Consider the following 15596-nt stretch of genomic DNA (forward strand, 5'->3'; position numbering starts at 1 on the left):
ACCTAATTCGATTTCTAGCAGAGGCACACAGTGAGCACAAAAACGAAATGACAACAGAATAGTACATGGAATAGAATTTTGTGAGCTGCCAACTCACAGTAAATCTGAAGGTGTGCAAAAGTGCCAGGTATTGCCTTCAGTGTTCCAAAGACCTTGTTGTGTTTGCTGATGCCATGAGGAGGTAAGATGGGGGCCTTCAAAGCGCTTCATGCCTGGACAGGCTCAGACAGGTGATTTCGTATGTGATTTAGGGGTGGGCCGGCTAACGCCTGGTGGTCCTCTCATTGGCCCTTTGATGGAGAAATGGGCCAATCACTGCAGCTGAAGTGCTCAACGATAATTAAATCTCTGTTGACTAAAGCATCACTTCATTCTCCCCAAGTTTTTGAAAAACCCTGAGCAATTATCTCAGATAGGAGTAACCACACTTTTGTTCCTACCATCACTTGAATCCATAATAAATTTCCCATCCCTTTCTCTCTCATTTTTCTTTTGAGCTCCCTGTTTTCCTTTAGCCTTTTTGTTATCCCCACACCTAATGCTTTCCCATTCATTTTCCCAACTTCTCCCCCGCGCAAACCTCTGCCCTCTGGCTTTGAGTCTACAATGTCATAACCCAGAGTCAAGACATTGTTCCTCGAATCTAATCACACATCTGCCCCCAACCTCACCTTCAAACCGACTCTCACAATATTAGTGACATCATCAAATGGCAAGTAGATATATTCAATGACTTGGGATAACACAAGATATAAATCTGGGATTTCCTTAGTGATCTTCAGAACAGCATTCCTATTCAATACCCCACAGCCACCATCCATGGTCAGTTCTTTAATCCATACTCTCGGGATAGCAAAAAATATGTTCTCTCACTTGCCCAGCAGAGTGATTATACACATTCCCACTACCCTCCTCTCACTTTGAACTGTAGTAGTCATCTGTATGGTTCTGTTTTTCTTTCCCGGACTGACCATCCATGGCTCCATAAGGACATTTTCCCCTGTCTGAGAACTCAGTTTTTTTTGTTCTGGGTGGTTGTACCCACACTTGGCAATTCTACATCAAAATCAATGTCTCTCAAATACTTTCTAGAATTCCGGTTTTGCTTCTTTCTTGCCTTCTTGGCTCTTCGATTATTCTTTAATTCCTGACTTTTTGCAGCCTCTCCTTTAGGATTCTAATTACTGGTTGATGGGCGTATTTCCTCAGGTGCCCGTCCTCAGTGTCACCTAGATCTTCCGTGTCCTGAGTCACTGGGTCAACCACACCAAGGTTACCCACTTTGGTTCCACCCATGCAAGCCTTGACCACGGTTATACTTCTCACGGTCAGAATTTCCATTAATTCCTGCGTAGAACCCTTCAATTTCGGCTCTTGGATAGGTTCCTCATTCAAACACGCCCCTAACAATGTAGTTTGAGTTTCCCCCAGGAATATTACAGTAATTTCTTTTGACTTGACAGGAACCAGGCTTTTTAAAACTGTATCATGCGTCTTCGCACACTCGCCCTCCGATCTTAAAACAGGATTAATCATCACTCTTTGTGCTCTTGCTTCTTCCTTTTCTTTGCTCTCTATTGAGTCTTTTAGCAAAAAGAGTGCTATTTTTATTTCACTGAGTTGGAGAGTATTTGCAGAGAGCTTTAGTTTTATATTTTCATACAAGCTTAGAGAAGAACTTTGCACCAAATTTAGGGCTGAGATGCTTGAAGCAGTCAGTTTCATCTTGGTATCCATTTCTTGTAGTGTTTCATGCACGCCCTGGTCTTCGTCCTGAATAACATGGAGGGAGAGAATAAAACTGAAGGACAGGTTTTCTGTAAGAATGGAGGCCAGCCCTTCAGAAATAGCCTCCATTTGCTTTGTGCATACCTGCTTCCATCCGTAATACATTGTACTGCCAGCTCGCCACAATATGATTCTGACTGCCAGGAGACCAAGTTCTGACCATTTACTTGGGAGAAATCTATAACTGTCATTTGTTTATTACAAATAAGAAGATCCAACACCGTAGGTACCTCTCTCATCCCTTTTACTGAGCAATTACACATTTTTTCCTTTAATTGATCAAGAATGCTGCTTCGATCAGGTGTTGTTTTATTCATTTTATTTATAGCTTGACATGCCAAGTGCGCATTGGATGTTGAGGCCTTGTCGGGGCAATCAAACCCCTGCTTTGCTTGGTTGACCACCGGCCTCAATGATTTAGGTTACACATTAGGGAGTGCAGTGGGTGCCATAGGTAACGGATTTATCGCTCCCACATCCATACGCTGAGCCCCGTGCAGAGCCCCCTTCAGTACCTGTGGCCGCCCGTAGTCAGTCTCACGCACACCAGACTTCTGATAAGAGGGACTTCGCTATTGTGCTCCGAGACGGGTCACAGTACTAATGCTCATAACATTAGTCAACAACTGATCCGGCTGAACGACAGCGCTACTTCTCGTTATTGTGGGCATCTTCAAATACCCCTCAGAATTTAAATCCGATACAGACCGAGAGAAATTAAACTGTGGCGATGGAGAACCAACTTTCCTTGGAGACGTAACTTCCAGACAGTTGCTTCAAAGGCTTTCAGTCACCGACTGTAGTCTTTTTAAAGCCCGAACACAGTACTCAGCTGCTTCTTATAGCTACTAATGGCTAACACGCTTAGCTGTTAATACTGTGCAGTGTTCACACCTGATTACCTAATTGACAGTCCTAACGATCTTGACAGTTTTGAACAGTCTTCACTACGCAAAAGGAGCTTTTAGATTTGGTTTTAATGTTGATGTTGGTGTTGATAGTTAATTTAGTAATGATTCCGGCTCATACCCCAAAAACATAAGGAGGAAAACTGTGCATAGCTTTATAGAAAACTGGCAGACTACCAGAAGATTCCAGCAGCTTCAATCAAGTTTCAAGTTTCAAACGAGCTTCATACAGCATCATGCAGGCAGCAGACCTGCAACGACTTGCTAATGTCACTTTCCAGCATACACTCACCGCCGCTGTAGAAGTCTGCCAATTGTAGCCTGCGACTAGTATGATGCCGCATTGAAAACCGGCGAGCGAAGGAGGAGCACGCCAATCCACCTGTAACGTTTCTTATGTCGCCTCTCTCGGTGGTCGACGACGATGTCCTTCGCTCCAAAGTACCAAACACAAAACACACTGCTGCACACCGCAGTGCTCCATGCAGTGCGGAATGTTTTGAAGGGTAAGCCCCTCTGCCTCCTAACTAAGTGAATAGAAAGTACAAACAGACTCAGTACCCGCCAACTCATCAATTCAGTGTACTGACAAAACACACTGCTGCACACACCTGAGCTCCTCGCGGTATGGAATCTTTTGAACGGTAAGCACCTCCTCCTCCAAACTGTGTCAATAGAAAGTACAAACAGACTCAGTACTCGCCAACTCACCAATTCAGTGTACTGACAAAACACACTGCTGCACACCGCTGTGCTCCACGCAGTGTGGCATATTTTGTAGGGTAAGCACCTCATCCTCCAAACTGAGTCCATAGAAAGTACAAACAGATTCAGTACTCACCAATTCAGTGTACTGACAAAACACACTGCTGCCTTATGAAGTTGCTGATGATGACACTTAATTATCATGCCTGCCCACAAACCATTGGGTTTTCTTGCAACATTCTTAATTGTATTTAGACGGCATTTACATAGATTGTGGGACACCTCTGGAAAAACTGCTGGTCGTACATTGTGGGTAGTTATTCCATTGTCCATTTCCGAGTACTTTAAGGCTGAATATTTGTAAATACCTTAGCTTCATTTGACCTTTTGTGTACTCACAAAGTGTGCTCTTCTGAAATGAGGTTGATGTGGCATTTAGTAGATGTTCCAACGAAATTCCCTCCTGTTGGACCATTTACACCTGTAGAGTTAGGGGAAGTTGTTTGGAAATTTCAGACAGCTGGGACTAGTGGCATGGGAGAGCCTGTGCCCACTCTCACTTTGAGGGTTAGTGATGGTAGCATGAGCACCGAGAATGGGAGCAGACACAGGGGCCGGGCAGAGGCATGCTGGTACATGTGGTCCGGGAGACCCAAAGAGCATCCAGTTTCAACAGATTCCCTGCTGCTGCATTACACCAGCAGTAGCAGGGGTGGCACCAAACTGGAGCAAAGCAGAGTAGGGCAGCATGGAAGCACCTGGTGGTGCCAGAGCATGCTTGGCCTGACTACCACCAGGAAGATAGATGAAGTGCTGCCATGTGAAAAGCAATGCTGAATAAGGAGAATGTGAGTGTGGGATCTTGAAGGTGTATGGCAGGGTGATGGGCTATTGGGGAGATGCAGCCATCTGTTGTGTGTACTTTTAGAGGTTCTGCATGGGTGTCTGGAAGTTGAAGCAAGTGAACCTTGGCTCATTGGCTCTCTTGCCCCCTCACTTGCTGATTTCTGAAACCACTCTTTTGCCACTGAATCTTTTCCCCTCCTCCCTCAAGAACTCCCTTGCGTGCCCCCTCCTGAAAAGACCTTCAGCAGACCCTACCTGTCCAGCCAACTACCACTCTATTTGCATCACCCCCTTCCTGGGGAACTGCTGGAGAAGCTTGCCTTGCCCAAACTCAACTCACACACTGAACTTGTTGGTGGTCTCCACAACCATCAATCTGGATTCTGAGCATCCAGAGGCACAGACACCTCTCTTCTGAACACCTGTGAAGAACTGCTTGCATCTCCGGACTGCAACTCCCCAGATGTCCTCATCATACTTGATCTCTCCTCTGCCTTTGACATGGTCAACCATTCCATTCTCATACAAAGGCTCCACGATATCCTTGGTATCTTGGAATGGGCACTGGACTGGTTGACCTCTTTCCTAACTGACCGCTCTTCCCAAGTCATCCTGGGCACCTTCTCCTCTCCTACTTCCTTCTCACTTACATCGTCATCCAGGGTTCTATCCTCTCTCATTGGCTCTTTAAAATCTACCATGCCGAGCTGGCACTCCTCATCTCCTTCTCCCCAACTTCCAGTGTTATGCAGATGAAACACAACTTTTTTTCAAACTTCCTGCTGACCCTCTTGCACATTCCATCATCCCTGACTGCCTATCTGCCATCTAGTTCTGGTGCAATTCCAACGATCTCTGCCTCAATGGCAGTAAAACTGAGATACTTTTCATTGGTACCTCTGCTTCCTCCTTCTTCCCTTCACTCTAGCCTTCCTCCATGGTCTTTCCCCCTGCTCTTTCTTCTGAAGCCAGACACCTTGAAGTCATCTTCTACTCCTCTCTCTCCTTCACACTCAGGACATTGCCAAGAAGTCCCACTTTCGGCTCTTCCTTCTCAAAGGAATTCTCCCTTTTCTCACTTTCCCCCAGAAGCTCAATGTCAACATAGCCCTGGTTCTCTCTAGCCTTGACTATTGCAATAGCCTCCTCCCGAATCTACCTTCTTCCACTCTGCAACCCCTTCAGCTAATCCAGAATAGGGCAGCAAGTCTTATCCTTGGACTTAAACCCAGGGATTGCATCTCTCCTGCATAAAAAGTCTTCACTGGCTCCCGGTTGCTTCACTGATTAAATTCAAATCCCTCTGCATCATCCACAAGGCTGTCTGGGGCCGGGGACCACACTATCTTCAACTCTCTCTTACTAACAACTCTCTCTGTAGACCTCTATGTTCCACTGGCACCAACTCTGTGTGTGTAAAGTGTTTCCCTAGACAGAGGGAAGTTGGTCGATCACCTTCGTCATCTGGCTCCCTCCTATGGCCCTTGACCTCCCACACCTAATCACCCCAGCTTCTGACTACCTTTAGCACTTGCACCGGCACACCCTCTGCCCTGGAGGCATGCACTTGCACCCAACGTGACTCCAGGCCATGTAGCACTTACTATACCTTGCATTTCACCTGTGGCTCACCCACGAGGACAGACAATTCAGCACCTACCCCCACTGCCCTCTTCCTTGCTGCACTTGCATGTTCTGAATGCTCACAAGGCATAGTAGGTTTGCCCTTTTTTTCCCTCCACTGTATTTAATATTGTTGTGTATTTTAATGTGTTTCATTCCCATGTTCCCTCCCTGTTGACCTGGGGGCGCTTTCAAACCGAATTTGCTTACTGTATAAGTGCCTCACAAGCGAACAACAAATAAATAAATAAATAAACTGTTAGAAGAGCTGTCACAGCTACCTGATGCACTGGCAACGAGGAACACCATCCTCTGGTATGGAATGTGCCCTCCCACAGACCTGGGGCCGGTCGCCTGTCACCATGGTGTCAGCACTCATTCCAGCATGCTAAAGGCACTTTGGAATAGCTTGGTCCCTACACAACCTGCACACACCAGAATGATCCCCACCAGCATCTACCACAAGCATTGAACTCATTACTCCACATAATACACCCTCTACTGCCAGTAGCACCAACTACTCCCATTTATACACTTTACACATAATGTACACACACATACTATGCCTACTACTCCAAAGCTATACACCTATCCTTATACAATACAACCAGAGTTGACAGGGTTGATGGGGAGGAGGGTTGATAACTTGGGAATATAGAAGTCCTGTCTTGCTGCACCAGTGGAGCTCAAGCCTGCACATGCCCTAGCTTCTGTTTGACCCTAGGCCTCCAGAGGTGTTTAGCTACTCTGCGAGGTAGCTTGTCGACATGGGTGCGATGCCCTTGTAGTTGATGCAGCAGAATTTGAAGATGGTGCATGCTTGCAGTGGGAGCCATTGCAGTTTGTTGGCGTGATGTGGCCAACATTTTTGGAGTCCTTTGAGGAGTCCTGCTTCAGCATGTAGGACACACCTCAGGGTGTCAGAGTGGTAGCATGAAGGTCCCCCTGGAGAGCATTGCCAACATCCAAGTGGGAGAGGACCAAGACCTGGAAAACAGATCTGAATTTGATTATGTATACTGTGGGCAGCAGGGTCAAGAAAGCCTTTTACTGTGGGAATTCTCCCAATTATTGTGAGCAGACACATAATACAATTTGAACCGTGGGATTGCTTGCATATATTGTGGCCACAGCATCATCAACGTGTTTTACAGTGGCGTTTTGACCGATATTGTGGTCACAGTCATCATGCCTATGTTGTAGAATGCTCCTGTGCACTGTTGGTGACCTGTTACCTCTTGCTTTTACCCACAGTACTTTTCTCAGCAAATGTATTGTAAAATGTACCAATTCACCTATTCAAAAAATGTCTCAGAAGACTACCCAAATACCACTACATGAATTAGGAATTCCTTGCACCATATTCGGGGGAAGAATAATTCCTCTTCTCTGAAAATGGTCACCAGCCACCACTAACCATGAATCATTTAGAATGCTCGGCCACCCTAAGAAGCCACCAACCCCTGCCATCAAAAGCTGCCTCAATAACTGGGTAACACAGAGCAGTGCCAACTTTGCACATCATGGGGCAGGCTGCTGGTAGAATGAGTAGCTGAAGCACACCCATCCATCTCACAAATTCACACTGCTGAAACAGGTCTGGTGGCTGCTAGTGGAAGACCTTCGCACACACCCTGTTGCGCTGTGGGCTTTAGTTAATTTGGACTATACATCACCACTCTCATACCCGTACACACAGAAACCTCCTTGCCTCTGCAGGATAAATTTATTTATTTAAATTTGTAAATTTACCAACAAGACCAACAAGATCACCCTACACCAACATGCTCTCTGTGCCACTAGTAAAAAGATCCAGAGCAGGTGGATCCAGCTTCCCCTATCTCGCACCCACTCACTGGAATGCCCTACCTCCCACCATCCGCAGTGAGCCCTCCCTCCCAGCCTTCCGCAAAGCATTGAAAACCACCCTCTTCTCATAAAGTCCCTCACAGCAGCATAATACCAACCATAGGACCCACTGCCTAAGTTGTATTGACCAATCGCATAAGCTGTAATGATAACCTTGCTTGTTCCTATCTGTAATATGCCTCTTACTGATACCATGCCTGTAACTAAGCTCATGCAAGTAACAGCGCCTCAATGCCCCTGGGCTGCTTGCGCGCTATACAAATTTAAATAAATAAATAAAGGGTGGGTCATGTGACACCACCTTGCTGTGGCGTTCACACTACAGTTCTCAAGCTCACTTATTGTCCCATCTCAAATTCTCAAATTCCCACCATCATTTATCCCCCACCTGTTTTTTTCAATAATCCATTAATTCCTCTCACACTTGTTCGCACCATCACATTCCCTTAAACTTTACACTTTAATTAATTCGTCCATCTTTTAAATCGTTCATTCACTCCTCCAGCACTGTAACCTTGTCCATAATGCTTTCGCGTCATGACTCATTCATTCCTACATCCTTCTTCTCTCATTCATTCATCAATCATCACAGCCCTATTCATCCATGCACCCCCGCACCCCTTTGCCTGTTTTCTTTTTGACACCCACCCCATCTGCCTAAATGGGTATGTGTGCATGAACTCAAATATTGTTTTCCCCAAACAACAGCCAACATTGTAGGCTTTGTCAATGCTTGTCCTGCAGTGCTTTGACCTGCAATTGTTACTATGTTCTTTTGTAGTCCAGAATCCTACGAACCACTATTTTAGAGAATTATGTTTAGAGGACAGAGAAGGTGCTAAAAAGAAAAATGGAAGAAAACGCTTTCATAAAAAACGCTAACTTATCACAGGCACAATTGTTTCCGAATGACAGCATCGGTTTCCAGTGCTCTGTTGTCATACATATGCATGCACTTGACTTAACAGTCGTACTTCGGCATTGGCCGGGCCAGCCATATATCGCGAGTCACAACTCAAATGTTAGGTCACCTACCAGTGCATGCACCAGCAGTAATAGCAGCATAAATAACTGGGATAATGGTAATATGAAAAAAAGGAATTCACTATGCTGCCAGCAGGAAGCTTAAAATGGCCAATAAATATGAATCTTGGGCAGCTGCAGTGCAGTAAGGGAAAGGGATAGAAGAAGGAGAGGAACCAGCCTTGCACCGAGAGTTGAGGACAGGGCATCTGCCTGCTGTGATGCTCTTTTTGGCTGGTTCATTAACATACGTATGTATAATGTGTTACACATATCCATACATACGATGTTAAATTCGCTGAAACAACTTCACCAAAATAAAGCTGATTTAAGTTAAGTGGCCTCTCATAGTCATAAAAACAATATAACATGTTAAATAGTGCTCCTTAACACATTTCTCTTGCTCCTAAGAGCTGTCACACTTGGTGCCTGCTTTATGGCATGTTCTGTGCGCTTAATAGCGACTTTGCGCGCCATTCAGTGTGCAAAAACCCCCTTCGTCGATTCATGCAAACGACTTTGCAGGCCTTTTCGGGACCTCGCAGGGACTTTGTGCTGGTCCGTCACGGCTTTGCATGCAGTCTAGCGCTTTGCGCGAGACTCCACGCAAAGTGTGGGATGGGCCTACGGTGAGGAATACATAGGCAGCAGGACATGCATGTTCCCCATTTTTCCGTCAAAATGAGGAAGAATGTGGGAGTGTTGAAGGACGGGCCACACAGTGTAATCGTACGCCCATTTAAGCGCAAACATAACTGTATGCATGTACTTTACTGTAAAACGTCATGTCGGGAAAAGTCACACATAAAGCTCTGAACCTCAACGCCACCACACACTACACGCAAAGTACAATGCACGTACAATGTGCGATGTAAACAATGCGTATAAAGCACGCAATGCACACCATTCAGTCAGTCACTATGAATGCAGGAATACTGGGAGCCATCGTACATGGACACAGAAGGAGGAGGAGGATGCAGAGAGCCCAGACTTTCACACACCACGCTGTTTGGGATGCCAGATGACTAGGTACATGAAAGCTGCTGATTCCCACCCCATGTCATACTAGAGCTGGTCAGGGAGTGGGAAAAAGACCTACCACCCCCCACCATCTGCTCCAATGCACTCACCCCCCTGGAAAAGTTGCTGCCAGTGCTCCATGTCCTGGCCACAGGGACCTTTCAGTGCACCACTGCCATAGTTGGTGGCATATCCCAGCACACACAATTCCACTGTCTCCACCAGGTGTTCACCTGCATAACATCAAGTGTGTGCATGTGTAGTCACATTAATATGCTGCGTACACTGCAGGAAATGCAAAGAGTGTGCCAGGAGTTCCATGGAATTGCAAATTCCCACATGTACTCAGAGCATTAGATTGTACCCATGTTGCGCTACGCCCCCCGCTTGATGGAGCACATATACCGCAACCGGATGCACTGGCATTCAATCAATGTGCAGGTCATCTCTGATGCTAATGATATCATCATGCAAGTCAATGCCAATTTTCCTAGCAGCATACATGACAGCTACATTTACCACCAGTCACCACTCTACCAAGCCCTGGCATCAGGAAAATATGGAAACACCTGGCTCAAAGGTAAGTATTAACTGTCTCGCAAATGCATGCATTAACGTGACACAATGCAAAACAGACCATGACAATAAATGCTAATAACAAACCTTGACACATTTTCAGGGGACAGTGCACCCTGCTATCAAGATTCATTCTAACGCCATTCAGGAATCTTGCCACACCAGCTGAGGTAAGATATAATGCAGCACATATAGCCATTAGGGGCATAGTGGAGTGCACATTCAGGGTGTGTAAGTCATGTTTCCACTCCCATGACCACTCAGGTGGGGTATTGTTGTATACAATCACTGTGGCAGCATGTGTCCTGCACAATGTGGCACATGGTGGGGCATACCAATTGACATGCAGGATGGCCATCACCCTCAGCTGCGGGCACAAGCCTTGCCCCTGGTTGGCCAAAGGGCACAGGGAGAGGCTGCATGCAATTAGTGTGTGAAGACATTCTTTGCATGAACATCTGCTCCTGTGGAGAACACACATTGAAGCCAAATCTTTGGTGACATTCAATGATGACTTGGGACCAATCCTACGTGCCCATAACACCCTAAAAATGTGTGACTGGGAGAGGCAAACTGTGCATGGCCAGAGCCATAAAATCAACATCAACAAACACTGACACAGTCCTAGCAACTGTAAACAGCAGTGTCCAATTAGCACACAACATACGCAAAAAAATCCCTGACCACTCTTTCATGGCCACAATCAACAATAGTGAACGCAGACGCACAACAACACACAGGAGAACACAAGCGGGAAGGCACAGCAGAAAATAAAAACCGCAACTAACACTGTGTCAATTGCCCTGGGCACTCTATGCGTGACTCACAACAATATGCAGCTTGAGTGGCCATCCCATTCCCTCCAAATATATATGGCCACAATACATATCTGCATTAAAATACATATATAGAATGAGACAATTACGGACACAATACAAGAAAGATGCTCATCTCACCTCACACCTTTCCCCTTGTGAGCCTGCTGCAGCTTCACACTGGAATGGGACCATCCTCCCCTCCATAGGCACACAAACCAGCATACTCTGCTGACGTGTTGTGTGCAGGCATCAGATCAGGTAAAACATCCATGGGCACAATTACACTGCAACATGTCCCCCCCTGAGTGCCATGCAACAAAGACAAGCATGAACTCTCCAGCCACCCATCACCATGTGTCCCTGCATCAATGGAGCCAGAGCCACCCACCTCAGGACAATGCAATTAAAATAGCCCATGCAGTAACACCATCCTCACCCAGAACACCCACACTGCCTGCCCCCATGAGTGCCATGCAGTGAAGGAACATGTAACATTTACCCCTTGTTCTGGTGAGGGGTCATTTTGAACATATCCATCTGGCTGGAGTCAGAATTACACTGAGAGTGCTCCCAAATAGAGATCACTGAGAGGTTGGAAACCCAGGATCCCCTTCAAACTACTCCCAATGCCATGCTATCACATCCCCTGATTAATGAGACATCAAGACAGTCTACGGGTCCTGAAGATGATGACAGAAACTACTTAAGTCATTGAAACCGGTCGACCCCCTCCTGCCTTGATATCATTTGAACAGTAGGGATAATGTTTTAAGCTAGTACCCTGCTTCTTTGCTTGGTACACTCAGCCTCACTAACATGGCTCTTCTCTTTTGAGTTTTACACAACATGTAGCATCGATAGTGCACCTCTTGCACATATTGCTTTGTGGGTAAATAAAAGGATTTAATACCACAATAAATTCCCCCATGGAATGTTGAGAATGTGATGAAGGGTGACACATTTTGTGTCCCCCTCTTTGTTTCGGGCTATTGAGGTTTTTAACTGGATAACAGGAATTATTGCTGTAATAGAGGAATAGTCACCACCGCAGACTTAGGGACAGCACCCCTTGTTAGGGATAGTGTGTGCTTCTTTTTAGGGTCAGTGTTTGTTGTTTAACAGCTCAATTTCTTTTTCACACCAAATGATACCTAATTGTTATGTTTCTCCATACATTCCTTGTGTGTTACATAAAGTCTCTGCTTATAATGGTGGAGAAGACATTTTTGTTGTAATTAAACTAGCTTTGTCTGACTGTTACAGTGCTTAATTAAGAGCAGTTTCACCCGGCTGCTGGGATTGAACTATACTTTCTGTGGAAGAAGATACCCTTCTCCCAACACGTAGTATTATAGTTGTTTAGCAACTCCTCCAGGGGGCCTCATGGTGCCCTCACAGATTACCCCACCAGTGTCCTCGGACACAGTTCAACATCAGACATAGTCCATGCTTTGCAGCCTTGTGAGATATACAGCTATTTACATCCATAATGGTAGACATAAAACTACCACGCCTTTGCAGATGAATTAGTAGAGGGTATGTGGGCTAATCCCTTCCTTCTAGGTACCAATGCCACCATACAAGCACTTACCAATACCAACGATTGGAACGAATTAGAAATTCTAAAGAAAAAACTAACAAAGGCAGAACTACATGCGGCATTGATAACAGAGTATCTCTGAGCCAATGCAGCACCCAACGGCCTAATCATCCATATGAAACCCAGAATTATTTTGGAGGATCTGCAATTCCGCAAAGATTGGTCATTTATTGCCAATAAATGCACCTGCGACTGGTTGATACTGATCATCAACACAGTGAAAACTGTGTCTGAAAAGCTGACGTGTGAACTACAAGAGAAATTGGATTTAATCAAGAATCAGAAGGCTCTGGAAAACTTCAACAACAAACTGACCGCATTAAAAGCGACCATGAAAGAGTTTAGGGAGCTGAAACTCAGCAAAAGATCAGCAAACTCAAGAAAGGCTTAGCAGCATTCGCAAATATTGGGGTTTATAAATACACAGAGAATGAGTGATAATGATAATTCTTTGACTTTGCTCAGAAAGGAAGCCCCGCTATCCCCCTCCAACAAGCTGCCTACTAGGGCCAAACTCTCAGATACATCAATAGGTCCTGCTGGTACCTCAGAGTATGGGCCTACTCAGTGTGCGTGTTCAAGGGTCATGTCTGATTCTCGTCCTTTGACTCAAGGGAAAAAACTACAGGGACCCCCCCAAAGAATCATCCCGAAACTGTTCATTCAAAGGTTGGTGGCACAAACACAAGAAGAAGACCCTTGAACTCGAGCATGATTTTGTCAATACTCAATGACGTTCTGGATCTACAGTACTTTACTTCGGCCGATATTCAGTACATCCGCTTTCCTCATACTTCATCGACAGATACAGTGGAAATTGGGGTGTAATCGAGACTGGGGGGTCAATGCAATGATGGGAGCAGGGACAGATATGGCACCAATGGGCTACAAAGTCTTGCTGGAGCTGCCTCCTACAATTAAACCCTGCAGAGCTTCAACATCAAATGACAATCAAATGAGGCAAGGTAACTTACAAAAATCAGAGGTGACCTCAAATGTCTGGTCTCTCATGTCAGAAATTGTCTTGAACATTTTACTTAAGTTGGGTTTACCTGAGAAGCCGCTCTAACGAATGTGAAAGTTAAATTGTTGGCGTGGAATACCAGGGGTTACAGATCAGTTGGTAATGATTTAATGAAGGCTTACTTTTTTGATCATTTTGATTTAATTGTTTTTCAGGAGACGTGGTTGAAGGTTGGTTTTGGGTTGGATGGTTTCATAGTCTTCCATCATCGGCAGTGGGTGAGGGTTTGGGAAGAAGCAGACCCTCGGGGTCTCTTGATAGCATGTAGAAATTCTGTTTTCTGCTCCTCTGAGATGTTGAGCAATACCCTTCCGGGTATTTTGGCCTCGAAAGTTGAACCTAGGACTGGAAAAGGTAGTACCAAATGGATTATAGTTAATATCTATTGGAACCCTTGCTGTTCCACCCTTTCTGATTTCCAGCACTCATTATCAGATTTGTTTATTCTTTTTTTATTTTTTATTGTGCCATAGTTAATTTAAACTTTTAACATACATTGTTTTATAAACAAATCACAAAATTTCATTCAGCATTCCTATGTAAAAAGGTACAATTAAACTTTGTATTAATAAACATTACAATCAGCTATCACTGATATGTATGCTTCTATTTCAACAAAAGACTCAGCAAGTCGTTTTTGCCTCCTGCCATATTGTCCAAGCCGCAGCCGAGAGAACTGCAGATTTTGCTCCAACAAGCATAGACCAAAATTGATCACCAGTGATATCTTCGAGGTGAGTTATTTTGTTCCCGTAACCTCTGTGATAACAATCCTTTAGGGCTTCACAGGCCGTCAATATATGTCTGCTGTTCTCCGTTTCAGCTTGGCATAGTCGACAGGTATTATCAATACGTTCGGCTTTGTTCCAGTGACCACAGTATTCTCTTGTAGGTAAGATATTAAATCTCAGATAAATTATAAAACGTTTCAGATCTAAAGTGAATAGTTTGCTGAAATAGCTGCTTGGTCCATATATTGGGAAGCTTTGATAAGAAAACTTGGTTAATTCACTTCTCTGATCATTACCCCTTACATGAACTTCTTGTTATGGGTGATTTTAACTCACAATGTATACGTGAAGGGCCCCCTGGGAAATCTATATGTAAACTGCCATCAAACAATGAGAAGTCATGGTATAACTTCATGAGGGAATGGTATCTATCGATGATTAATGGGAATATTGCGGGAGCTTCTCCCCCTACTCCAACTTGGAAGAGGGAGGATAGCTATTCTACTATAGACTTTTTCTCTTAAAAGGTCTGTTCAATCGGTGTGTTCACTTTACTATCATGAATGGTCTCCTGGGTGATCATGAGATTCTGGAGTCCGTCTTTGAACAACAATCAGATCCCGGGAAGGACCTTTTCCCCTATGACTTGAGCGTGAAGAATGGGAGGAACAGAGTAGCTCGATTCAGCAGGGGTGGGAGGGATGTCGTTCATCTGCTCAAACTTGGCATCAACCCCCTGTCTGAAAAAGAAGTAAAAACCCTGTACAATCCCAACACATTTGTGAAGTTGTTGTGGGACCTTAATTCCCCTTGTAAGATGACATTGCAAATTGCTGGGAACCATAATCACCATTTTGATGAGAAGACATGGGTCAAAAAAAGGGAAATGAGGAAGTTATTGAGACTCTTTAAAGCAAACATAAAATACAGTCATGAGTATTCGAGGGAGGTCAAAAGCCTAAAAAACAACTATAGGAACTGGTCCAGGGCCTATAAGTTTCAACACATACAAATAGATGGGGAATCGATGCTGAGTCCATTTGCTTAAAAAATGCATGTCATTTT

Source organism: Ambystoma mexicanum, chromosome 5q, assembly GCF_040938575.1.
Source record: "Ambystoma mexicanum isolate Mex_15411 chromosome 5q, UKY_AmexF1_1, whole genome shotgun sequence".
Taxonomy (NCBI): Eukaryota; Metazoa; Chordata; class Amphibia; order Caudata; family Ambystomatidae; genus Ambystoma; species Ambystoma mexicanum.